Source organism: Heloderma suspectum, chromosome 2 (assembly GCF_057233095.1).
Source record: "Heloderma suspectum isolate Gila_16-S chromosome 2, 16-S_ref, whole genome shotgun sequence".
Lineage (NCBI taxonomy): Eukaryota > Metazoa > Chordata > Lepidosauria > Squamata > Helodermatidae > Heloderma > Heloderma suspectum.
Genome location: NC_139459.1, coordinates 375931037 through 375955754, shown reverse-complemented (window position 1 = coordinate 375955754; position 24718 = coordinate 375931037). Strand labels below are relative to the sequence as shown.

Genomic DNA, 24718 nt, shown 5'->3' with positions numbered 1-24718 from the left:
GTAATGTGAACGTTCATGTAGGTTAAAGCATACATCTTACCGGTGACACTACCAAGCACCATAAGCACTACAAAGGCAGAAACTGAACCACCGCTGGAAGCACTGTAATTTGCGTGAAGAACTAGCTGTACGTTGAAGAGTGGGCACGCCGATGGGCTTCCTTGCCCAGGGGGCTGTTTCTGCAGGGTCCAGCCCTGTCCCCATGGCCAACCCCAAGGCACTGGTATCATGGTGATGGGGAAGGTGTATGTAGATGTGGGAATTCATTATTAGGGGTGCCTGTACACAAGCGATTTATCGCACGCTCATGATTGGCCACTCATGGAAGTTTGCAGGTCCTTGACACAACCTGCAGGACATCTCCCACACTTTTCCCTGTTTATTCCGCTTTCAAAAAAATCAGAGATAAACTGGAATACTTTCTAACGCCCAGGATATCGGCGATGTGTAACGCCGGCATAGTGCTATGATTCAGCCACTAGATGGTGCTGTTCCATTGAGGATATAGAAAGCCCCGGTAAGTCTGCTAGAAAGGGCTTTTTCACTTCCACCTCACGTGTCCCTCGCCTAAAGGAGCCCAGCCTACTCATGCCACAGCACTGGGAGCAGAAAGCCCCGGTAAGGCTGAGGGGTTTTTCCACATGTGGAGAAGCCCTAGGTCAGCCTGAACCAGAAATCCCCACCAGTTAGGGATGGCAGAGAATACCGCCACGGATCTCGGGGAGGCTGAATACCAGTGCATTCGGCACCCGGAAATCTGTGTCGGAACGGCCTGCCCCCCCGCCCCCGCAGATCCCCCCAGGATGAGACTTACCTGGGGCGGATCTTCCAGGCGGTGGCAGCCGCCACCGCCATTTGCAGGTTTTTTGTTTTGTTTTTTTACACCCACATGATAGGCTACGTAAGTTTTTACGTAGCCTAAAACGTCTGGGTAAAAAAAAAAAAAAAAGGCATACGCAAATGGCAGCGGCTACGGCCGCCGCCATTTGCGTTCCTTATTTTGGGCCATCTTAGTCTACATAAATAATTACGTAGACTAAGACAGCGAAAGGGGAACGCAAATAGCATCCACTATGTCTATTTGCATTCTCCTTATTTTCGCCGTCTTCGTCTACGTAAATATTTACGTAGATTAAGACGTCAAAAATAAGGAACGCAAATGGCGGCAGCCGTAGCCACCGCCATTTGTGTATGCGGTTTCCCCCCCCCCGAGCCCTCCGTGGCCGGAAATCCGGCTGCAGACGGCTCTGGCCTGGCTGGGCCTGGCCAGCTGCTCCGTGGAGCTGCTGCGGAGCACAGCTGGCCAAGGAAGATTCCGGGGGGGGGAGGAACGGACGCCTCCCCCCCCGTCCAGGATTCCGGGGGGAGGGACGGAGCGCTTCCCCCCCCATCCAGAATTCCGGGGGGAGGGACGGAATGCCTCCCCCCCCACACCATCAGCATAATCCGCAAACAGGTGATTTTCGTACATCCCTACCACCAGTGTAGGGGGAAAGAGAGCAATGCACACCACCCCGCCCGTAACGCCCCTCCTCCCTGCTCCTGACCTTGCAGGGTTGAACAGAAAGGTCTGCAGGGGGCGTCTACACTTGAATGCAGTAGAATGCTGCCCCCTGCATGGCCCTGATCCTGCCGAAGGCTCTACTCGTATGAAAGTGAATACAAGTGGTGGAACGTTGAGAACTGGCCTTCCAAAGTGAGTTGTCTCCTGTCTCAATAACTCTCTTTTAATCCTCAATGTTGTGCAGTACTTCCTCTCTCCTCCCCCCACCCCCACTTCCTTTGCACTCCAGTTCCTACCTGTGGGATTTTGTAGATCCCCAACATGGCCGAAATGTGGCTGGAGATTTCAGCGTCGGCCCCTTCAAAAACAACCAACAGGTTATTCCGCCTCCCACAGCTGTTGTTCGGAATATTGCTTTCTCCACCAGCAAGCAGATCGATCATGGCATCGGATGTGACTCTCCCATCGAAATAATTCTCATAGAGGTTGTAGCCCAGGGTGACGTTGGGCAAGAGCCCCGGATTCCGGTTAATCTCATGAATGGCCAACAGGAAGGAGATGTGCCAGTATCTCAGAGTTGACCCTCTGCCAAAGAAAAGCTCTGTCACATCGTCATCGTACTGTTATGTGTCTGGGGTCAGTCTATGTTGCCTCCAGAGATCCCTTCCCATTCAGTGCTGCTGAGCAGGAACAGACTGAGGATCTTCCCCGAGGCTGCCTTTTGGGCAAGTTACCCAAAGGTCGTCTTGAACTGGTAACCTCTGCTCTACAAGGCCTAAGGGGGTAGGAGGGCGTGAATCTGGGGGAAGGGGGATTCGAAGGCAAAAGGAGGGATTGGAGCTGTTCTTGGAGAAGATCGCTGGGCAGCTGAGAGGGAGCAGGGATTGCTTGGAGCTGTGATGCTGAGGCCTTCGTCCTGAGCGCAGGGTAAATAAAACGTTCATAAGAGAAACGGCACAAATCTCCAGTCCCCTCCTTCCAGGAAGCGGAAGTCTGAGCAAGCCCTGAAGCCCTGCAAGTCCTCCTCCCTCGGGACTGGGGCGCAGGAGCATGACCGCACATTCAGTGAGCTGGTTCCCACAATCACGGCATGGTTAACAAGCCGCGCGGAGGGGAGGGACCCCCAAATGACCAAACAACAGCCCATGGGTCCTGTGAGGGTTGCTGCTCCCTCAGACAAGCCCTGCTGACTGGGTTCAGACAGCGCAGCAAGCAAGGCCAGTTAGGGCAACAGGAACGGCGCGCCCGGTGGGGTCAGCATGCCACCGTGGCTTGCCAGCTACACCGGGATCGTGCAAACCGGGCCACTGACAGTGAGGAGTCCCACTGTTTCTCTTACCAAGGTAAGGGCCTCGCCCGGCAATATACACCTTTGCTTCCATCCTTAGAACCTGGCTCGTGCTAGAGATGTACGAAAGTTCCGCCACGAATCTCAGGGAGGCCAAATGCCAGCGCATTCAGCCCCCCGAAATCGGTGGCGGAACGGCCCCCCGCCCCCCCCGGGACAGGACTTACCTTAGGCGGATCTTCCTGGTGGCGGCCGCTCCAGCGGCCGCTCCAGCGGCGGCTCCAGCGGCGGTTTGGCGGCAGCAGCGGCCGTCCTCCGACCGGCTGCTGCCGCCGCCATTTCCAAGTAAAAAAAAAAAAACATGATAGGCTACGTAAAGATTTACGTAGCCTATCACGGCTAGATTTTAAAAAAACAACGTGATAGGCGACGCAAATCTTTACGTAGCCTATCACAGTTGATTAAAAACAAAACAAAACGCGCGTACGCAAATGGCGGCGCCCATGGGCGCCGACATTTGCGTTCCTTATTTTGGCACATCTTAGTCTACGTAAACATTTACGTAGACTAAGACGGCGAAAATAAGGGGAACGCAAATAGCGTAGATGCTACGCTATTTGCGTTCCCCCAATTTTCGCCGTCTTAGTCTATGTAAATGTTTACGTAGACTAAGACGTGCCAAAATAAGGAATGCAAATGGCGGCGCCCATGGGCGCCGCCATTTGCATACGCGCGTTTTTGTTTTGTTTTTTTAAATCAGCCGTGATAGGCTACTTAAACATTTACATAGCCTATCACAGCTGACTGCAGGGAGGCAAACGGCGGCGGCTATGGCCGCCGCCATTTGCATCCCTGCTAGCCAGCGGCCGGATGTCCAGCCGCTGGTGGAGCCGGCTGGCGGCTCCGCAGAATCCCTGCGGAGTAGAGCCGGCTGGCCAGGATTCCGGGGGGGAGGAACGGAGCGCCTCCCCCCCAGCATCAGCATAATCCGCGGAAAGGTAAGTACCTTTCATACATCTCTAGCTCATGCGCAATCAGATCCTGCCCGTGTGCAGGGGCATCATTAGAGGAGGGCTCAGCTGGGCACGGGCCCCACATCATTTGAGCTGTGCTGTCCTAATAGCCATTTTTTAACATGTCCCCATTGACTTGCATTGGAAAACAAAAATGGCCATATCATTTTTAGGTTGTATGACAAAGACATGAAATGTGGAGGCTTCGTATCCCCATGGAGCTGATTGAATGTGCCAAATTTCAGGCAGTTATATCCGGTGACATTTGTGTTAGTCACAGGTAAAGTTTGCTATTTTCAAGAAAATGTGTCAAAGCAAAGAGCTATATTTTGGGGGGTGCTTCCACACGTGTGCATGGCATTTGGGGACCTGGCAGCCCCTATAGAGATGCCTGAGCCTGCCAAGGTTCGGAGAGTGAGGTCTAGTGGCTTTTGTGCAAGCCACAGGTAAAATTTACTTTTTCCAAGAAAATCCGTCCAAGTAGAGAGCGATAATTGTTTTGTGCTTCCACAGAAATTCACGGAATTTGGGGACCCAGCAGGCCCTATGGAGCTGACTGAACCTACCAAATTTCAGTCAGGTCCAGTGGCTATTGCGCTAGCCATGCGTGAACTTTCCTTTTCTCAAAGTCTAAAACAAAGAGTAAAAACTGTCAAGTCACCCAGGAGATTAGAGATCCTAATCAGAAGGGGTTTAAGGGGACCATTAGGAGGTCCCTATCCCTAATCTCTGGTGTAGGGTTTTTTTGAGGTGCAAAAAACCTCTCTCCCCCTACTTTTCTTTTCTGCTCTTACATGCCCACTGTTGGAAGCTTGCCTGCAATGCAATTTTGAAGAGGGAAAAGGAAGGGAAGAAAGAGCTCCGTGTGAAATACTGGTATTCCACACAGCACCTGATCTTACTGCCCCAAACAGGGACCTTTGGCTGCTGCAGAAGTTGAATAGCTTCAGTACAGCAAAGGATCCAATCAGCCTCCACAAACTTCTTTCTCCCCCTCTAAACTGTATTTGGCTTTACACAAACAGACGAGGGGGCTGGTTTTTCTCCTCCTCCTCGCTCAAGCCTTTGAGAAGAGTGGGTTCACATGGTTGCAGAGAAACAGATTGGGGGCTGTTTTGTCAGTTGCCATTATCCAGCAATAGGAAGGGCTGTAGCTCAGTGGCAGAGCACAGGCTTGGCATGCGGAAGGTCCCAGGTTCAATCCCCAGCATCTCCAGGCAGGGCTAGGAAAGAATCCTGCCTGAAACTTTGGAGAGCTGCTGCTGCCAGTCAGTGTCAACAGTTCTGCGCTAGATGGACCCAGGGCCTGACTCAGTACAAGGCAGCTTCCTATGCTCCTCTGAACAGAAAGCGTTAATTTTTTTAAAAAGGAGTTTGGGGTTTGTTTTTGAAGTGGAGGGGAGATAAATAGTGCTGATTTCTGCAATCATATGTATGCCTACTGAGAAGTCCCATTACGTTTAGTGAGGCTTACCCTCAGGAAAGTGTGCATAGGATTCCAGCACAAGTTACTTTTGCAGGGAGGTCTGCACTTTGGGGTTCTGCATGTTTACTCAGAAATAAGTCCCGAGTTGTGAGCATGGCACGGCAGGCTTAATACAGTGCTTTCCCAATTCCGGCTAATGAGTCGACTTCCCTTTCAGCTCAGTCCTATGCATGTTTTGTCATTTGTGGGTTTGGGGGGGGGGGTGTTGCATGAACTCTAGCTTCAGTGGTGAGGGAAAGGCACTTAGTACATGCTCAGAGTTTCTCCATGACTTAGCCCGAGTTTTGAAAATAGACTCATTGGCTGAATCCTGGTGAAGTCTTGGCACAAATGAAGTTATGGGGACAAAGATACAATGAACGCTTGTGCATAGAGAGGAGTTGCACAAAACAAGACATCTGTTTTGATGAAGAGTTGCTGGAGGATGGGAGGAGGAGGAGGGATGGTTGCATGGAGGGGAGTGGAATTGGTAGGGGGAGGATGTAAGTGCTCAGTGGTGAAAGAAAAACATTCTGCACATGCTCAGAGGCACGCTCTGTTTAAGAACATAAGAAGAGCCGGGCTGCATCAGACCAAGGTCCATCTAGTCCAGCATTCTGTTCCTGCACTGGCCAACCAGATGCCCATAGGAAACCCACAAGCAGGACATGAGTGCAATAGCACCTTCCCACCCATGTTCCCCTGCTGCTAACATTGGAGAAATGTAAATAAATTCTAGTAATTCTAAATTAGAATGCATGTATATCCTTTGGAAATTTGCAGGTTTCTTGTCTGAGGGACACCTCTAATGACCTGAGCATTTTCATACCAATTTACCCAAAAACTATTGGGGAAGGGGTGAATGGAAGGGAAAACAAATCACTCCCTCCCCCAAACTGGAGAACTTCCCTTCCACATGAACAGCTGCACCTATCCTTCTGAAACTTGGCTGGTTTTTACGTAGGGACACCTCTAGGCTATCTGTAATTTTCAGAACAATGGTCCACAAGGAACATAGGGAGATAAGTATGTCCTCTTTGGAGTCCTCAAAATGTGAAGGCCGCCCTTGCACCAAAACCCTTGTGGCTAGCATTCTGAAATTTGGCAGACATGATCTCCTCTGATGGGGCAATGAATCCTGAAATTTTTATCTAGTTCTTCCAAGGAATTAAAATGTTATTGGCAGTCCCCTTTAAAAGAAAATCAAAATATAAGCCCTGCACCTCTTCTTCTCACATTGGCAGGTGTCATCCCCTTCTAGGGGGCTACTCTGCCTGAAATTATCCAGTTCTGACCCAGAGAAAAAAGTTACAGTTTTTGTCTAATTTCCCATGGTAGTCAAGAGCAAGCATAAAGACTCATTTTTCCACACCTTGACTCAGGTTTGGTGCTGAGCTGAAGTGGTCCGACAACAAATTGGCCAGAGCAGAAGGGGGATGTTTTCCAAAATGCTGAATCGGGGTCTGAGGTGAAGTGGGGGGGCTCAGTGCACACTTCTTATGTATGTTTGTATGTATGTAATCTATACACACACTCAAGCACACACAAACATATTAGACATGCACTTAGACTCGTGTATGTATACATATATGCAAATTTGCGCCTGTGCCCCGGATCTTTTAAGAACCCAGTAACGCCCCTGTCCGTATGTCAAGGTCTTTGTTCATGCAGAGCCCCACAAAAAGAGGATATTATTCGTTAGTGGTATTATTCTGTGAATTGTAGGCCAGTCCCAGGAAAAATATTTCTTGCACCTTGTTGGGACTGACATCTGATAAACTCTTGACTGAGCAAATGTGTCAGCTACTTGGAGATACTGATCTTTATGCCGTGGCTCTAATCGCAGTGGCTGCTAAAAAGATTACAGCAAAGGTCCTAAAACTGCTGCTGTAACCTCTGCACAGGATGAATTGGTTGGACTGGATTGATCAGTGTTTTGGGGGGTGGGTAGGTGTCAGGGGCTCCTTGGAGGACTCTCTCAGTCTAATTCAGTAGCCAAGTCCAGACACAGACAAAGGGATTCCTTTCAAAGCTTTATTCTTCTTTTACAACTTAACAACTATACCGTTTGCAACTAGATCGGAGCAGCACAGTACCTATGCCCTAAGGTGGAACAGTTGGTCCCCGTTTGAAAGGGAATTACTGGCAGACCCCTGAACTTAAGGACTAGGGAGAGTCATAGAATCATAGAATAGTAGGGTTGGAAGGGGCCTACAAGGCCATCGAGTCCAACCCCCTGCTCAATGCAGGAATCCAAGTCAGAGCATCCCTGACAGATGGCTGTCCAGCCTCGTCTTGAAGGCCTCCATTGTGGGAGAGCCCACCACCTCCCCAGGTAATTGGTTCCATTGTCGTATTGCTCTTACAGTCAGGAAGTTTTTCCTGATGTTCAGCCGGAATCTGGCTTCCTGTAACTTGAGCCCATTATTCCGTGTCCTGCACTCTGGGATGATCGAGAAGAGATCCTGGCCTTCTTCTCTGTGACAACCTTTCAAGGACTTGAAGAGTGCTATCATATCTCCTCTCAGTCTTCTCTTCTCAAGGCTAAATATGCCCAGTTCTTTCAGTCTCTCTTCATAGGGCTTTGTTTCCAGTCCCCTGATCATCTTTGTTGCCCTCCTCTGAACCCTCTCCAGTTTGTCTGCATCCTCCTTAAAGTGTGGTGCCCAGAACTGGACACAGTACTCCAGATGAGGCCTAACCAGTGCTGAGTAGAGGGGAACTAGTACTTCCTGGGATTTGGAAGCTATGCTTCTATGAATGCAGCCCAAAAGAGCATTTGCCTTTTTTGCAGCCACATCTCATTGTTGGCTCATATTCAGCTTGTGATCGACAACCATTCCAAGATCCTTCTCGCTTGTAGTGTGGTTGAGCCACGTATCCCCCATCTGGTAACTGTGCATTTGGTTTCTTTTTCCTAGGTGCAGAACTTGGCATTTATCCCTATTAAATGTCATTCTGTTGTTTTCTGCCCAGCGCTCCAGTCTATCCAGATCACTTTGAATTTTGTTTCTGTCTTCCAAAGGATTAGCTATCCCGCCCAACTTTGTGTCATCTGCAAATCTGATCAGCATTCCCTGCACCTCCTCCTCCAAGTCATTAATCAAAATGTTGAAGAGCACTGGGCCCGGGACTGAGCCCTGTGGTACCCCGCTTGTTACCTCTCCCCAGCTTGAGAAGGTCCCATTGATAAGCACTCTTTGAGTCCGATTCTGTAGCCAACTGTGGATCCACCGGATCGTTGTTTCATCTAGCCCACTTTGAGCTAGTTTGCTCATCAGGATATCATGAGGCACTTTGTCGAAAGCTTTGCTGATGTCGAGGTATATGATGTCTACAGCATTCCCACGGTCTACAAGGGAGGTGACTTGATCAAAAAATGAGATCAGATTTGTCTGGCAGGACTTGTTTTTGACAAATCCATGTTGGCTTCGAGTAATCACGGCATTGTTGTCAAGGTGCTTCCAGATGGATTGCTTTATGATCTGCTCCAGAATTTTCCCAGGGATTATGTCAGACTGACTGGTCTGTAGTTCCCAGGTTCCTCCTTTTTACCCTTTTTGAAGATAGGGACAACGTTAGCCCTCCTCCAGTCATCTGGCACTTCCCCCGTCCTCCATGATTTCTCAAAGAGAATAGACAGCGGTTCTGAGAGTTCTTCTGCCAGTTCCTTTATGACTCTAGGATGCAGTTCATCTGGCCCTGGAGATTTGAACTCATTCAAAGTAATGAGGTGTTCCTTGACCATATGCTTGTCGATCTCAAGCTGCAATCCTGCCCCTTCAGCCTGTACTTCGCCTTTGCCAGGGGGGTCATAGACCCTCTTTTGGGAGAAGACTGAGCCAAAGTAGGAATTGAGCACCTCTGCCTTTTCTTTGTCATCTGTTACCGTTTCGCCATCCTTATTTAATAGCTGAACCACCATTTCTTTCCTCTGCCTTTTACTATGCACGTAGCTGAAGAAAGCCTTTTTGTTGTTTTTAACATCCCTCGCTAACCTCAGCTCATTCTCAGCTTTAGCCTTCCTGACGCCATCCCTGCAATTCTGTGCTATCTGCCTGTACTCTTCCTTTGTTACTTGGCCTTCTTTCCACTTCCTATATGTGTCCTTTTTTTGTTTTCAGGTCATCCCTAAGCTTTTTGTGAAGCCACACTGGCTTCTTCTGTTGTCTTCCACCTTTTCTTCTTGTTGGAATTGCTTGTGATTGTGCCTTGAGAATTTCCTTTTTTAAAAGCTCCCACCCATCTTGGACTCCTCTTCTCGCTAGCATCGCTTGCCATGGGACCTTACTGATCATTGTTCTGAGTTTATGAAAATCAGCTTTCCTAAAATCCAGGGTACGCGTTTGACTACACTCGGCTTTTGCTTCCCTTAGAACCAAGAACTCAAGTACAACATGGTCGCTTTCCCCCAGAGTTCCTGTAACTGCTACTTGATCCACTAAGTCATCTCTGTTGGTTAGGATCAAGTCAAGGATAGCCGATCCTCTAGTTCCTTCCTCTACTTTCTGTAGGAGGAAGTTATCCGCCACACAAGTCAGGAATTTCCTGGAGGGGCCGTGTTTTGCAGAATTTGCAGAGTCCCTCCCCTTTTCCCTTGGATCCTCTCGGCGCAGCCGTTGTTTGCGCACCAACCGGGCACTACGCCTCCTATCTGCGCCCTCCATCTGGCGTTGCTCTCTGCATCTGCGTCGCATGTCCACCAAGTCTGCTATCCGCGCTCCGTTACTCCCTGGACTGCTATCTAAGCTAGGAATATTGGTGGGAGGAATCTCCGTCAGCTGTTGGCCTGGGAAAGAGGAGCGAGCTCCCCTCCCAGGAGCGACTGCTCTTCCTCAGAATCAGAACTACTCTGGGGTTCTATGGGCTCAGTGTCCACCCTGACATCAGGGATGTACGAAACAACTTACCTGTTTCGTACATCCGCGGTGGGGGGGAGGCGCTCCGTCCCTCCCCCTGAAATCCTCGCCGGCCGGCTCCACTCCACGGCGACTCTGCAGAGCCACCGGCCAGGGCAGCCTGCAGCGACATCCGGCTGCTGCTGGGCTGCGCAGGGATGCAAATGGTGGCTGCTGTAGCCGCCACCATTTGCGTTCCTTTTTTTTTTTTTGCCATGATAGGCTATGTAAATACTTACGTAGCCTATCACAGCCTCTGCTGTGGCATCCCTGCATTAACCGTGATAGGCTACGTAAGGATTTACGTAGCCTATCACGGCTAAAATGGTGAAGCAAATGGTGGCCGCAGACGCCATTCGCAGAGCAGCATGAACAGCAGCAGGTGAGTGCTCCATTTCGTGCGCCTTTCGTGGGGTGGGGGCGGGGGGCTTCATTCCACCACAGGTTTCGGGGGGGCTGGGTGCACTGACATTTGGCCTCACCGAGATCCGTGGCGGAATTCTCCACCATCCCTAGGGGTGGGGCAGGGGGGCTGTCTCTTTCCTGGTAAAATGGTAAGTACCTATGGTTATATGCAAGAAAACTGACTGAGTGAAAATGGACTGAACTCCAGTAAACTGACTGAACTCGGATCCAGAGTCAACAGTCCGCACCGCCAGTCCCCACCTGGTGATTTGTGTGTGGAAAACAGGCATCCTCGTTGCAAGGGGGCACAACAGGAGGATGTCAGAAGGGGGCTCTGACTTGTTTGAAGTCAGAACCGGGGGGGAAACATCAAGTCTACTGACGCATCATTACTTACGCCCAAATCCTGGGAGAGGGAGGCCTGGAGAAGGTGAGTGATATGAATGACGCTGTTCTCGGAGACAGGACTCCGCTGAATAGATAACGTCCTGGTTCATAATAACTCGATGCCTCATTTTGATTCGCGAGCAGATTCAGTGGGCATTTTGCCTTCGGCAGCCCGACTGCATGAGGCAGCAGAAGCAGGAGCAGCATCGTTCCGGCAAGGCCTGAAAAAGTCATCTCCCCGGTGACCTTCCTCAGCTGCAGTGTCTCTGCTTATACATGTGCAGACGGAGGGGCGTTGTCAAATGTCTAGTTCCTGTACCTTCCTTGGTTCCCCTTTCTGTGATTGCCCATGGCTTTGCCATCTTACCTTAGCTTTGCTTCTTACCAAACTTATGCTATTGCTGTGCTATGGGACTTTATGATATGCCTTCTGTCCTATACTGTGGTTACATGCTAGCAATATGAATAAAAGCGGATTAATAAACAAAGAATTGATGCTTTCGAACTGTGGTGCTGGAGAAGACTCTTACGAGTCCCCTGGATTGCAAGGAGGTCAAATCAGTCCATCCTAAAGGAAATCAACCCTGACTGCTCATTGGAAGGACAGATACTGAAGCTGAAGCTCCAATATTTTGGCCACCTAATGCGAAGAGAAAACTCCCTGGAAAAGTCCCTGATGCTGGGAAAGACTGAAGGCAAAAGGAGAAGGGGACGGCAGAGGATGAGATGGCTAGACAGCATCACCGATGCAATGAATATGAACTTGAGCACGCTCCGGGAGAGAGCGCAGGACAGGAAGGCCTCGCGTGCTATGGTCCATGGGGTCACGAAGAGTCGGACACGACTGAACGACTGAACAACAACAAAACAAAGTATGCTTATATATCTGGTTTTATGTACTTCCATTCTGCGTATTACATTTTTTCCCTTTTGGTTTATCAAAAAACTCTTTTATGAATTGATAGCTGCCAGCTACCTTCACAAAATGGGTTGGAGGCCATTTATACCAGGAAATCGAAACAATTAACTTTACCCTAACATCACAATAACATGAGGAGAAGCACAATGACTGGCAAGCATGTCTCACAGAAATCATGTCTCACGGAAATCAGTGGTACTTACTTCTGAATACAGATGAGTAGGATGAGGCTGCATGAGGGATTGCTCACAAGGAAATGAGTGCAGCCAGAAATGTGGGAGAGTGCACATAACATCATAAGTTGTACTGTAGTTCAAGGAAAATATTTTGGGTTGGATCTGGGAACTGCCTTCTGTGAGAGGAAGGGCCCCGTTCCTGGAAGGTCTGTCCATCTGTTCCTTGGAGACCTCCCTCCCTCACCACACTGCACCCCATTCAGCAAGGCCTCCTACCTGTTTATTGAGCATTTTGTCCAGGCTACAGGGACTGTAATGAGAAGCAGGGATGGGGAAATCCTCTTTCGCCAGCAAAGTTCGATCCAGCTTAAATCTGGATCCACCTCTTAAGCTCTGGCCTGCCACTGTTCTCACTGTTCTTCAGTGTGCGGGGTGGGGGACATCTTTCCTTCCAGAAAGCCCAGTAAGAAAAAGTGGAGACGTTTTATAAGTTAGTAATCTTGTTGTTGTTCAGTCGTTCAGTCGTGTCCGACTCTTCGTGACCCCATGGACCATAGCACGCCAGGCCTTCCTGTCCTGCGCTCTCTCCCGGAGCGTGCTCAAGTTCATATTCATTGCATCTGTGATGCTATCTAGCCATCTCATCCTCTGCCGTCCCCTTCTCCTTTTGCCTTCAATCTTTCCCAGCATCAGGGTCTTTTCCAGGGAGTTTTCTCTTCGCATTAGGTGGCCAAAATATTGGAGCTTCAGCTTCATTATCTGTCCTTCCAATGAGCACTCAGGGTTGATTTCCTTTAGGATGGACTGATTTGACCTCCTTGCAGTCCAGGGGACTCGTAAGAGTCTTCTCCAGCACCACAGTTCGAAAGCATCAATTCTTCGGCGCTCAGCCTTCCTTATACTCCAGCTCTCACAGCCATACATTACTACTGGGAAAACCATAGCTTTGATTAGACGGACCTTTGTCGGCAAGGTGATGTCTCTGCTTCTTACCATGCTGTCTAGGTTTGCCATAGCTTTCCTCCCAAGGAGCAAGCGTCTTTTAATTTCATGGCTACAGTCACCGTCTGCGGTGATCTTGGAGCCCAAGAAAGTAAAATCTGTCACTGCTTCCATTTCTTCCCCTTCTATATGCCAGGAAGTGATGGGGCCAGATGCCATGATCTGAGTTTTTTTAATGTTGAGTTTCAAACCAGCTTTTGCACTCTCCTCTTTCACCCTCAACAAGAAGCACTTTAGATCCTCTTCGCTTTCTGCCATTAGGGTGGTATCGTCTGCATATCGGAGGTTGTTGATAATTCTCCCGGCAATCTTAATTCCGACCTCTGATTCATCCAACCCGGCATTTCTCATGATGTACTCTGCATATAAGTTAAATAAGCAGGGTGACAATATGCAGCCTTGTCGTACTCCTTTCCCAATTTTGAACCACTCGGTTGTTCCATCTCTGGTTCTTACTGTTGCTTCTTGACCCTCGTACAGGTTTCTCAGGAGACAGGTAAGGTGGTCTGGTACTCCCATCACTTTCAGAATTTGCCACAGTTTGTTGTGATCCACACAATCAAAGGCTTTAGCGTAGTCAATGAAGCAGAAATAGACGTTTTTCTGGAATTCTCTTGCTTTCTCCATGATGCAGCGAATGTTGGCGATTTGATCTCTAGTTCCTCTGCCTCTTCGAAACCCAGCTTGTACTTCCGGTAGTTCTCGGTTCGCATACTGCTGAAGCCTAGCTTGTAGGATTTTGAGCATCACCTTGCTGGCATGTGAAATGAGCGCAATTGTGCGGTAGTTTGAACACTCTTTGGCGTTGCCCTTCTTTGGAATTGGAATGTAAACTGACCTTTTCCAGTCTTGTGGCCACTGTTGAGTGTTCCAGATTTGTTAGCATATTGAATGCAGCACTTTAACAGCATCATCTTTTAGGATTTTAAATAGCTCAGCTGGAATACTGTCATCTCCGCTAGCTTTGTTGTTACTAATGCTTCCTAAGGCCCACTTGACTTCACTCTCTAGGATGTCCGGCTCAAGTTCACTGACCGCACTATCATGGCTACCAGGGACATTCAGATCTTTCCTGTATAGTTCTTCTGTGTATTCTTGCCACCTCTTCTTCATCTCATCTGCTTCTGTTAGGTCCCTGCCTTCTTTGTCCTTTATCATGCCCGTCTTTGCACAAAACGTTCCCTTGAGATCTCCAATTTTCTTGAAGAGTTCTCTAGTCTTTCCCATTCTGTTGTTTTCCTCGATTTCTTTGCATTGTTCATTTAAGAAGGCCTTCTTGTCTCTCCTTGCTATTCTCTGCAACTCTGCATTCAGTTGGGTATATCTTCCCCTTTCTCCCTTGCTTTTCGCTTCCCTTCTTTCCTCAGCTACTTGTAAAGCCTCATCAGACAGCCACTTGGCTTTCTTGCATTTCTTTTTCTTTGGGATGGATTGAGTTGCTGCCTCCTGAACAATGTTACGGACCTCCGTCCATAGTTCCTCAGGCACTCTGTCTATCAGGTCTAATCCCTGAAATCTATTCGTCATCTCCACTGTATATTCATCAGGATATGATTTAGGTCATACCTGAACAGTTTAGTGGTTTTCCCGACGTTCTTCAATTTAAGCCGAAATTTTGCAAGAAGCAGCTCATGATCTGAGCCACAGTCAGCTCCACGTCTTGTTTTTACTGACTGTATGGAGCTTCTCCATCTTTGGCTGCAAAGGACATAATCAATCTGATTTCGATATTGACCATCTGGTGACGTCCATGTGTAGAGTCGCCTCTTGTGCTGTTGGAAAAGAGTGTTTGCTATGATCAGCATGTTCTCTTGGCAAAACTCTATTAGCTTTTGTCCTGCTTCATTTTGTACACCAAGGCCATGCCTGCCTGTTATCCCGGTGATTTCTTGACTTCCTACTTTAGCATTCCAATCCCCTATGATGAAGAGGACATCTTTTTTTGGTGTTAGTTCTAGAAGGTGTTGTAGGTCTTCATAGAACCGATCAACCTCAGCTTCTTCGGCCTCAGTGGTTGGGGCATAGACTTGAATTACTGTGATGTTGAATGGTTTGCCTTGGATTCGTACTGAGATCATTCTATCATTTTTAAGATTGTACCCCAGTACTGCTTTTCCCACCCTTTTGTTGACTATGAGTGCTACTCCATTTCTTCTAAGGGATTCTTGCCCACAATAGTAGATATGATGGTCACCTGAATTAAATTCGCCCATGCCTGTCCATTTTAGTTCGCTGATTCCCAAGATGTCGATGGTCAATCTTGCCATCTCATGTTTGACCACCTCCAGCTTACCTTGATTCATTGATCTGACATTCCAGGTTCCTAAACAATATTGTTCTTTACAGCATCGGATTTTCTTTTCACTACCAGACACATCCACAGCTGAGTGTCCTTTCAGGTTTGGCCCAGCCGCTTCACTCTTTCTGGCGCTACTTGGAAATACCCTCTGCTCTTCCCCAGTAGCATATTGGACACCTTCCGACCTGAGGGGCTCATCTTCCGGCGTCATCTCTTTTAGCCTTGTGATACGTTCCATGGGGTTTTCTTGGCAAGAATACTGGAGTGGGTTGCCATTTCCTTCTCCAGTGGACCACATTTTGTCAGAACTCTCTGCCATGACCTGTCCGTCTTGGGTGGCCCTGCACAGCATAACTTATGGCTTCACTGAGTTACGCAAGCCCCTTCGCCACAACAAGGCAGTGATCCATGAAGGGGAAGTTAGTAATCTACAAGGACTGAAATGGGGGTGGGGTGGAATGCAACAATGAAAAGAGCTCGTGAGGAAGAAGAATGTGTGCAGAACTTGCACCGGGAACAGGGACACTATTTTTTCTAGCATTCGTGAAACAAAAACAAAGACGTTTCTAAGACTGACTCAGCATTAAAGCCAAGAGGGAAATACAAGAGCCAATTGTTCCTCTCCGTCTTCCAACAGCATGAAGCAGATCTACTCTAAGCATCAGAAAGAGATGCTGTTCAGGAGAGAGGGAGAGAGGTTCAAAAGGCCACCTAGGCCAAAAGCAGCAGGAAGGGCCCTTCGTTTGGGGGGAAATCCAGGCACATTCACAGTGCAATTCTATATATGTTGACTCTGCAGTAGGATCAGTGGCCTTTCTCCAGGGTAGGTGAGTATACGATTGCAGCCTTGAAAGCCCAAAATCCACAGGACAGAGCAGCTGTTCACTAACTGTTGTTGTGTCTCTACCTAATATCATCCCCTCTCCAAAACTGCCCACAGTTCAAATTTTCCTGCAGTTTTATTGGTTCCCCCTTGCTAGTTGTTCCTATGGACTGCTCCACTCCCATCAGAAACTCATTCTATATGAATTAATTAACAGACAAAGAGACTTGATACCCACAAGTTCCCATTTGTTCTATCCCTTCCAAATAAATTCTGGTAATTTTCAAATCCTTATCAAAACCAGAGTTATCAGTATTTTCATTATTTATTTGATATACTTCCTCTGAAGAAACCCCAGGGGGGTACACAGAATCATTAGAGTTGTATTGTTCACACATCAATAAAACATTAACTATAAAACTAAGACAACAGCATAACACAACACAACGTGAAAGCGCTAAGGTCCCAGGGCCAGGTCCCTTTTCAGAGGGCAGGATCCAGTGGGGCATTTCTGCCCCCCCCGCCCCAATTCTCTCACACCCTGACAATTCCACTGCACAAGTGCCCCCATTACTGGAAACGCTTGTTTCTGGAAGGGGAAGGGCTGGCTTAGCTCGCGGAAGGGAGCTCCGCTGACCTGCCTGCTTTGAGAAATGACAGTTTCCGCTCATTTCGGGGCTTCCCCTAGGAAATGCTAAATGTCCCTTGCCTGAGCAGTAGGTCCTCCTTGCGCAAGGGAACTGGAAGGACCAGCCACTTACGGAAGGGAATCGTTAGGGTGGAAAGGAAGGGGGGGTGCTAGGGCTGTGCATGGCCCCCCGATCTACTTCGGCTGCTGCTGCGGATCCTCTGAAGTGACCCCTATCTGCCTCGGATTGTTCGGACCCCCTCCGCTTCGACCTAAATCCGAAGCAAGATTCGCACATCTGGATTGCCCGTTTTCGGCGTTTTCCCATTGACTTGCATGGGAAAACACAAACAATCATGTCTTCTTTAGTTTTTATGATACAGGCATGAAATCTGGGAACCGCTCCACTCACTTGGAGAGGAGGCCACTTGCAAAACTTCAGGTGGGTTGGCCCAGTGGTTTCTGTGCTAGGTGGAGTTAAAATCCGAAGTTTTCCACAGAAACTCTCAGAGCAAAGAGCTGAAACTTCTCCCCGCTTCCACACACGCACGTGACACCTTGGCCACTCCCAGCCCCCCTTGAGGGCATTGCACCCCCCAAAGCCCGGGCACTTTGGCCCGCTGGCCTGATGCTCCTCCTCCAACACATCCTGGAGGATCTCCCCTTCCCCGCCCTCCACCACGCTGAGGACGTCAGACACCTCGGAGCTAACGTCCATCAGCGGGCCCCCTCTCCCACCGCAGGAGGAGATGCTGCTCCGCCTCGGGCAGGAGTGCAGCTGCTGCACCTGCCCACGCCAGCCTCCTCGGACAGCGACCTCCGAGCACTGCAACTGGCCTCTGCGCTCTGCTGCCCTACTCCACCTGGACGCACTATCTGGACTAGGGGACAGACAGCTGGCCTAACCGTGCTGCCAGTGCCAGGAGCACCTCGTCCACCTCTGCCCCTGCCAGCACCCCAAAGATGCCCCACATTGCGCTGGATCGCTTTGCCGCACAGTGGAGTGTTATTGGAATAATTAATATGAATACCACGTGTCTCGTGCTTTTTCAACGCTGCCTTGAAATTGGACCGTATAGTGTTGGTGGAACAACAACCTCGCACGCACACAGACACACAAGCGCTAAAGAAAAGCAGAACTGCCTAAAGCAAATGACGGGTGTCCTTAATTTATTGTTTTATATTTCATGTTATTTTATGGAAGGCAGGATAACTTCAAGAAATTCCGGGCGACAGCACAGGCAATTAGGTAACAGCCAAATCAAACCCTAATTTCTTTTTAAAAAATCTTCTTTAATTTCCATTTTGGGAGGATCAACACAGAGAAGACACAGACAATTCACTTCGGCACGGGGCTGGGGGACAAACACTACACTTATAGGCTGCTCTAATATGCCTTTCTTTAAGAATTTAGAAAGAAAGAAAAAACTAAATGCTTGAACATGACTTAAAAAGGATGGGTGGAGGAACACGCCCAGAAGTCAACGTTTGTTTTTCAAAATCGAAATAAGACTAGGTGTATAACAATCTAAAAGAGACAGAGTTGACTGACAAAAACGACCAGGAAATAGAACGGAGAAAGCAGAAGGGAGGGTCGACATTACACAACGAACGCAGCCTTTTCTGGAGCCCTTAATCGAGATAAAGAAACAAAGACAGGGATGGCAGGGGAGGGGGGAGCGCAGCAGCAACTTGTGAGGAAAAGCTATGTTAGTCTGAAAAAATATGGAAAGGAGAGATGAATCTAATCACATACAAATAACAAACATGTTGGAGGTAGAGAGAAATAGGAGAAGGCGGCTGGAAGAGGTGCTGCAAAAGACACCGTCCCAATGGGGTCGGACGATCAAGGAGCGAGGGAAGGGAACACTCCCAGTACAACCACTTAAATTCCTTTTAATCTAAATTTCGAGGGAATCCTAATGGCGATCAGAATCGAACAAACTGAAGGAACAACTCCTAGGCATGCACACACACACACACGATCATCTACCCACACCTGCCCTCTCAATAACTGAACACAGCCTTTCGCCGAAGTATATATACCTCCTTCCTCCACCGCTCTCTTTGATTGGAGGCTGCTGGCACCGGCTCGGGCTGAGAGTTCCTATTTGCCAAAGCACCCTCCTCCTCCTGCGCTCTCCTTCCCACCTCCCCCCACTTTCCCAGGTCAGCTGTCCCTCCTCCTCCCTCCTCCTCATGAACCTCCACATGAGCTTTGAGAAGTTGATACATTTTGGAGACAGCCTGTTTGGACGCCCCAGGCACTCAGTAGAGCTCTGAATATACAAGGCGGAGGAGGCGCTTTGTGGGAGGGGGGGCACTTCACCCTGGGGCACCTTGGTACCGCTCTGACCCACCTCATATCATGAGGCTTTTGCTCCAAAGCAGCCTGCTTCACCTTGTTATTCGGGCTTCGTAACGAGGTGGTGCACAGCCCTAGTACCAATGGATTCTGCCTCAAACTCTGGGTGAACAAATATATATTTTAGATGTTGCCTTACATTCAACAACATTGGGGCCAACTGTACTTCTCCAGGACCGAATGTCTAAGTCAGGGCGCCGCCACCAAGAAGGCCCTGTCTCAAGCCACTCTGCAACGGGCCAGGTCCACGGGTGGGATCATGTATCAGCTCTCTCTGGCCATTCCTAAAGCACAGGTTGGTTGATCGCAGGGGTGGGTTGTAGAGGTGGCAGGGAGAGTGAAATAAGGGAAGACGGGCTGGTGAAATCTGCTCCCAAGAGGGCAGACACACTGTCACTGCCCAGGAAGACATCAGAGGAGTACCTTGCTGCAAGCCCCGACAAGGCCTTCCTTTGTTTGGAGACCTGGAAATGCCCAGTGAAGCCACAGGACGGCCACAGAATTAGCAGAACCAGAAGAGTCCCACCCGCTTGCCCGGTCCTGAGACCATCCAGAACAGGTTGAGCACCCTCCATCCAATCAGAAAAACCACCCACTAACAGCATCTCAGTCTTGTCTGGACTGAGCTTCAGCTTATTAGCCCTCGTCCTGTCCTTTATCAGAGCCAGGCACTGATTCAGCACATCCACTGTTCTGCAACAAAGAATGAGTTATGGAAGAGATGTGTAACCCTCAAATAACCCATGGTGGCCAGGTTGGCATGACATGGCATATTCCTATTGGCCCCTGGGACATGCCATGGCTCATCCCACTCCCAGGCCAGACATCCTATCCAGAGGAAGACCATACTCGAAAGTGTCAAAAACCACCGACAGCAAGTGAGAGCAATCGGTCCAAGGGAATCAGCAGGGTCAGAACTCCTCCTGTTCCTCTCCCAGCAAAGGTCTCCTGACAGGGCAGCTGTGAAGGTTTGAGGCCTACAAAGGCAAAGGGGAAAAAAGGTCAGGCTTAGAGGCTTAGAGGCTTTGTTGGGACAGGGTAACCCTCGGAGGAGCAGTTTCATTTCTCTGCAGAAGTTTCATTTCTCCAGGTTTGAAACAGGACTTTCGGATTTGAGGGAGGAGGGTATACAAAGAAAGCGAGAGAGCCAGTAACAGCCAGAGTCAGGGAGACCAGAGTCTGAAGAGGGAGCAGGAGGAAGCAGTTTGTAGAAGACGAAGTACATTTAGGGTAAAGGAACTTGCATTTTGCAACTTTTCTCTTAATGCCTTTTGTACCGCTCAGCTCTATTGTGTAAATACCTTTAGTTGTGATTTGCTTGCTTTAATTTACCAGTAAACTGTTGTGGGTAAACCCTGTGTCTAGAATGTCGATCACCCCACGCCTACAGCATAAACCCCACGTACTGGAAAGGGGAAGGTAAAAGGAAGAAAAAGGGACTCTTAAACGGGCAAGAGATCCGGAAGGAGTGGCTCAGGGGGTCCAGGTCATAAGGAGAAGCCGAACGACGACTAAGGCAGTTCTAATTCCAAAACCATGCCTGAATGCCAGTTGAAATGGAGCCAAATAATCAGTTTCATTCAAGAGTCTCTGGAGTTGACCAGCAACCACTAGCTTGAGCACTTTGCCATGGAAGGGGATTTTGGCAACTGGCCTATAGTTGCTAACATCATCCCGATCCTGTTTAGTCTTCAAGGAGGAACTTACAGCCTCCTGGACCAAGCCAGGATTAGAAAACTCCTTGATTTGTAGGGATTGCGGACAGCACATATAGTGACCACACTTGTAAAAGCCAATGGCATTATGGGACAGAAATTGCTGTGTGGTACAACTATATGAACCAGTCCTCACAAAAATTAGAGGTCTTGCGAAAGCCCACAACTGGAAAGCTACTGCAGCCTGGTACATCCTGGACGAAATGCGGGTGCTTATTGGTAATATGTTTGATTCTCTGAGAAAGATGGTTAAAATCTAGAGACCAAAATAATCTGTTGCTCCTTGCTCTAGCATGGGGCTCAAACACAGACTGTCTGCTGGTTCTATTTGCTCTAGCTCTGAACAAATCGATGACCCATCTCGGAAAACCCCGTCTAACAGTTCCCTGGTGAAAAGATCCGCATGTGTGTTGTACACGTGGTCAAATGTACTGTTTCTCTTTAAATGTAAAAACTGACAGTAGGGAAGACTGAGATTCAAATGCCTAGAAAAATGTAAGATAGAATTTTTATCCATGGGTTTCACAAACCCCCTTACACAGATTTTACTGTTGTTCACATAAACCATAACATCCAGAAGAGGGATTTGTAGACAATTCATATGGGAAGTGAATTTATATTCTCATTGATGGAATTAATCCAAAGAAAAAAAATTGTTAATTTCAGCAATTTGTGTGAACACAACAAAAATGTCATCAATATACCGTCCATAAAAATTTAAAATATTTCTGATATGGATTGATGGATGCATCCAGGATGACAGAATTTTCTAGTGCTGACATGAAAAGATCCGCAATTCTTGGGGAAGCCGGGCTGCCCATGGCCACTCCTTAGTCTCTAGAAAAAACTGAGTGTCAAATGAAAATAATTCTTTTCTAAAATGATATCAAGGAAATTCACTGCTCTTTCTCCAGCGGAACCTACTGGAACCGAGTTCCGGCACTTTTTCTTCTATGCATTAGTTGCGGGAACTGAGTTCCAGCACTTTTTTCAGTTTTAAGATATGTTTTATTCTGCCCTGGTCCCCAAAATAGGGCCAGCAGCGGAGGGGCGGGGCAGCAGCAGCAAACCTCTGGGCAGCTGGAACCAACGCCGTTCCTCCGGATCTGGCTGCTGTGTTTCATGTGATTTGGGGCATTTCTTTGTGCCGAAAGCATGATGTTGGGTGATTTGAAAAAAATCCCAAATGATTTCTCACCTCCTGTGCCCCCAAAATAGAAATGATGTGAAGAAACTCAAACAGTGGAATCAAATCACACCCAACAGCACCTACATCTTCCTGTGCTGAAGAGAGGAATGTGAGTACAAACTGGCCTAGCTGTTGGTTGTTGTTGTTTATTCAGTCAGTCACTTCCAACTCTTCGTGACTTCATGGACCAGCCCATGCCAGAGCTTCCTGTCGGCCGTCACCACCCCCAGCTCCCCCAAGGTCGAGTCCGTCACCTCCAGAATATCATCCATCCACCTTGCCCTTGGTCGGCCCCTCTTCCTTTTGCCTTCCACTTTCCCTAGCATCAGCATCTTCTCCAGGGTGTCCTGTCTCCTCATTATGTGGCCAAAGTACTTCAGTTTTGCCTTTAATATCCTTCCCTCAAGTGAGCAGCCTGGCTTTATTTCCTGGAGTATGGACTGGTTTGATCTTCTTGAGTTCCAAGGCACTCTCAGAATTTTCCTCCAGCACCACAGTTCAAAAGCAGCTATCGTCCTTCGCTCAGCCTTCCTTATGGTCCAGCTCTCGCAGCCATAGGTTACTACGGGGAATACCATTGCTTGAACTCTGCGGACCTTTGTTGTCAATGTGATGTCTCTGCTCTTCACTATTTTATCAAGATTTGTCATTGCTCTCCTCCCAAGAAGTCAACGTCTTCTGATTTCCTGGCTGCAGTCCCTACAGTAATCTTTGTGCCTAGAAAGACAAAGTCTGTCACTGCCTCCACGTTTTCTCCCTCTATTTGCCAGTTATCAACAAGCTGGTTGCCATAATCTTGGTTTTTTTGAGGTTTAACTGCAACCCAGCTTTTGCACTTTCTTCTTTCACCTTCATCATAGGGTTCCTCAGCTCCTCCTCGCTTTCAGCCATCAAAGTGGGATCATCTGCATATCTGAGATTGTTAATGTTTCTTCCAGCGATTTTAACTCCAGCCTTGGCTTCATCAAGCCCAGCATGTCGCATGATGTGTTCTGCGTACAAGTTGAATAGGTAGGGTGAGAGTATACAACCCTGCTGTACTCCTTTCCCAGCTATTGGGCATTGGAACAAATAAACAATGTCCGCCAGAAGTCTGACTGGTTATCTGCAAAGAATGAGAAACATGGTTGCGTTCAATGCCAAAATGTTGGAACACTTGGAACTGAGAAGAAAATGGGGATGAAAATATCTAAAGAATGGGCAAATTATGAAATATCTGCATATGGGGAAACATGAAAACAGCAGCTGCTACCTTTAAGGAAAAAATGAGTTGACCATTTTTTATTTATTTATTTCATTTCTATACCGACCAATAGCCGAAGCTCTCTGGGCGGTTCACAAAAATTAAAACCAAACAGCACACAATAAAACAATTTAAAATATATAAAACATTAAAAGACAATATAACAATATAACCACAATAAAACCTAGCAGCAGTGCGGGAGTTTAAAATACAAATTTTTAAAACAGCAAAGTTAAAAGTTTAGAAAGCTAAATGCTAAAATGCCTGGGAAAATAAAAAGGTCTTCACCTGGTGCCGAAAGGAGTACAATGTAGGTGCCAGGCGAACCTCACTAGGGAGCTCATTCCAGAGCCGGGGTGCAACAGCAGAAAAAGCCCTCCTCCTAATAGCCACCCGCCTCACTTCCTTTGGCAGGGGCTCATGGAGAAGGGCCGCTGAGGATGATCTTAAGGTCCGGGCAGGCACATATGGGAGGAGGCGATCCTTCAGATAACCTGGCCCCAAGCTATTAAGGGCCTTACATGTTAATACCAGCACTTTGAATCGGGCCTGGAAATGGACCGGCAGCCAGTGCAGCTGAAAAAGTACTGGTGTAATATGAGCTCGCTGGCCATTCCCTGTTAACTATCTTGCTGCCCTATTTTGGACCAGCTGAAGTTTCTGGACCGTTTTCAAAGGCAGCCCCCTGTATAATGCATTGCAGTAATCCAGGCGAGAAGTTCTCAGAGCATGGATAACTGTAGCTAAGCTATCTCTGTTCAGGTAAGGGCATAGTTGGTATACAAGCCTAAGCTGATAAAAAGTGCTCCATGCCACTGAGTTCACCTGTGCCTCAAGTGACAGTTCTGGATCCAGGAGCCCCCCCAAACTACAAACCTTTTGATCCTTTAGGGGAAGTGCAACCCCCTCCAGAACAGGTTGAATATCACCTAGCCGGGCAGGCGAACCACCCACTAACCTCCGTCTTGTCTGGATTGAGTTTCAGTTTATTGGCCCTCATCCAGTCCATTACCGTGCCCAGGCACTGATTCAGAACAGCCACTGCCTCACCTGAGTTTGATGAAAAAGAGAGGCAGAGCTGGGTGTCATCTGCATATTGATGGCACCTCAGCCCAAACCTCCAGATAACCTCCCCCAGCGGTTTCATGTAGATGTTAAACAGCATAGGGGATAAAATAGAGCCCTGTGGAACCCCATGGCACAATTGCTATGGCACAGAGCACTAATCCCCCAGCACCACCTTCTGGAATCGGCCATCCAAGTAGGAGCGGAACCACTGTAGTGCAGTGCCTCCAACTCCCAACCCAGACAACCTATCCAGAAGGATACCATGGTCGATGGTATCAAAAGCTGCTGAAAGGTCCAGAAGAATCAACAGGGTCCCTCTCCCCCTGTCCCT

General features: G+C 48.4%; 2 protein-coding genes across 2 annotated transcripts in view; one reads left to right on the top strand and one right to left on the bottom strand.

The window, feature by feature from the left end:
- The window catches only part of LOC146356234 (uncharacterized), a 943348-nt gene that overhangs the window by 600908 nt on the left and 317722 nt on the right, over positions 1-24718 (top strand). The gene's annotated exons all lie outside the window — the stretch shown is intronic.
- The window catches only part of LOC146356242 (uncharacterized), a 113074-nt gene continuing 104042 nt past the window's right edge, over positions 15687-24718 (bottom strand). Inside the window, exon 5 of the transcript XR_014787256.1 lies at positions 15687-23181. The gene's annotated coding sequence lies outside the window, so the exon portion shown is untranslated. The remainder of the gene's footprint in view (positions 23182-24718) is intronic.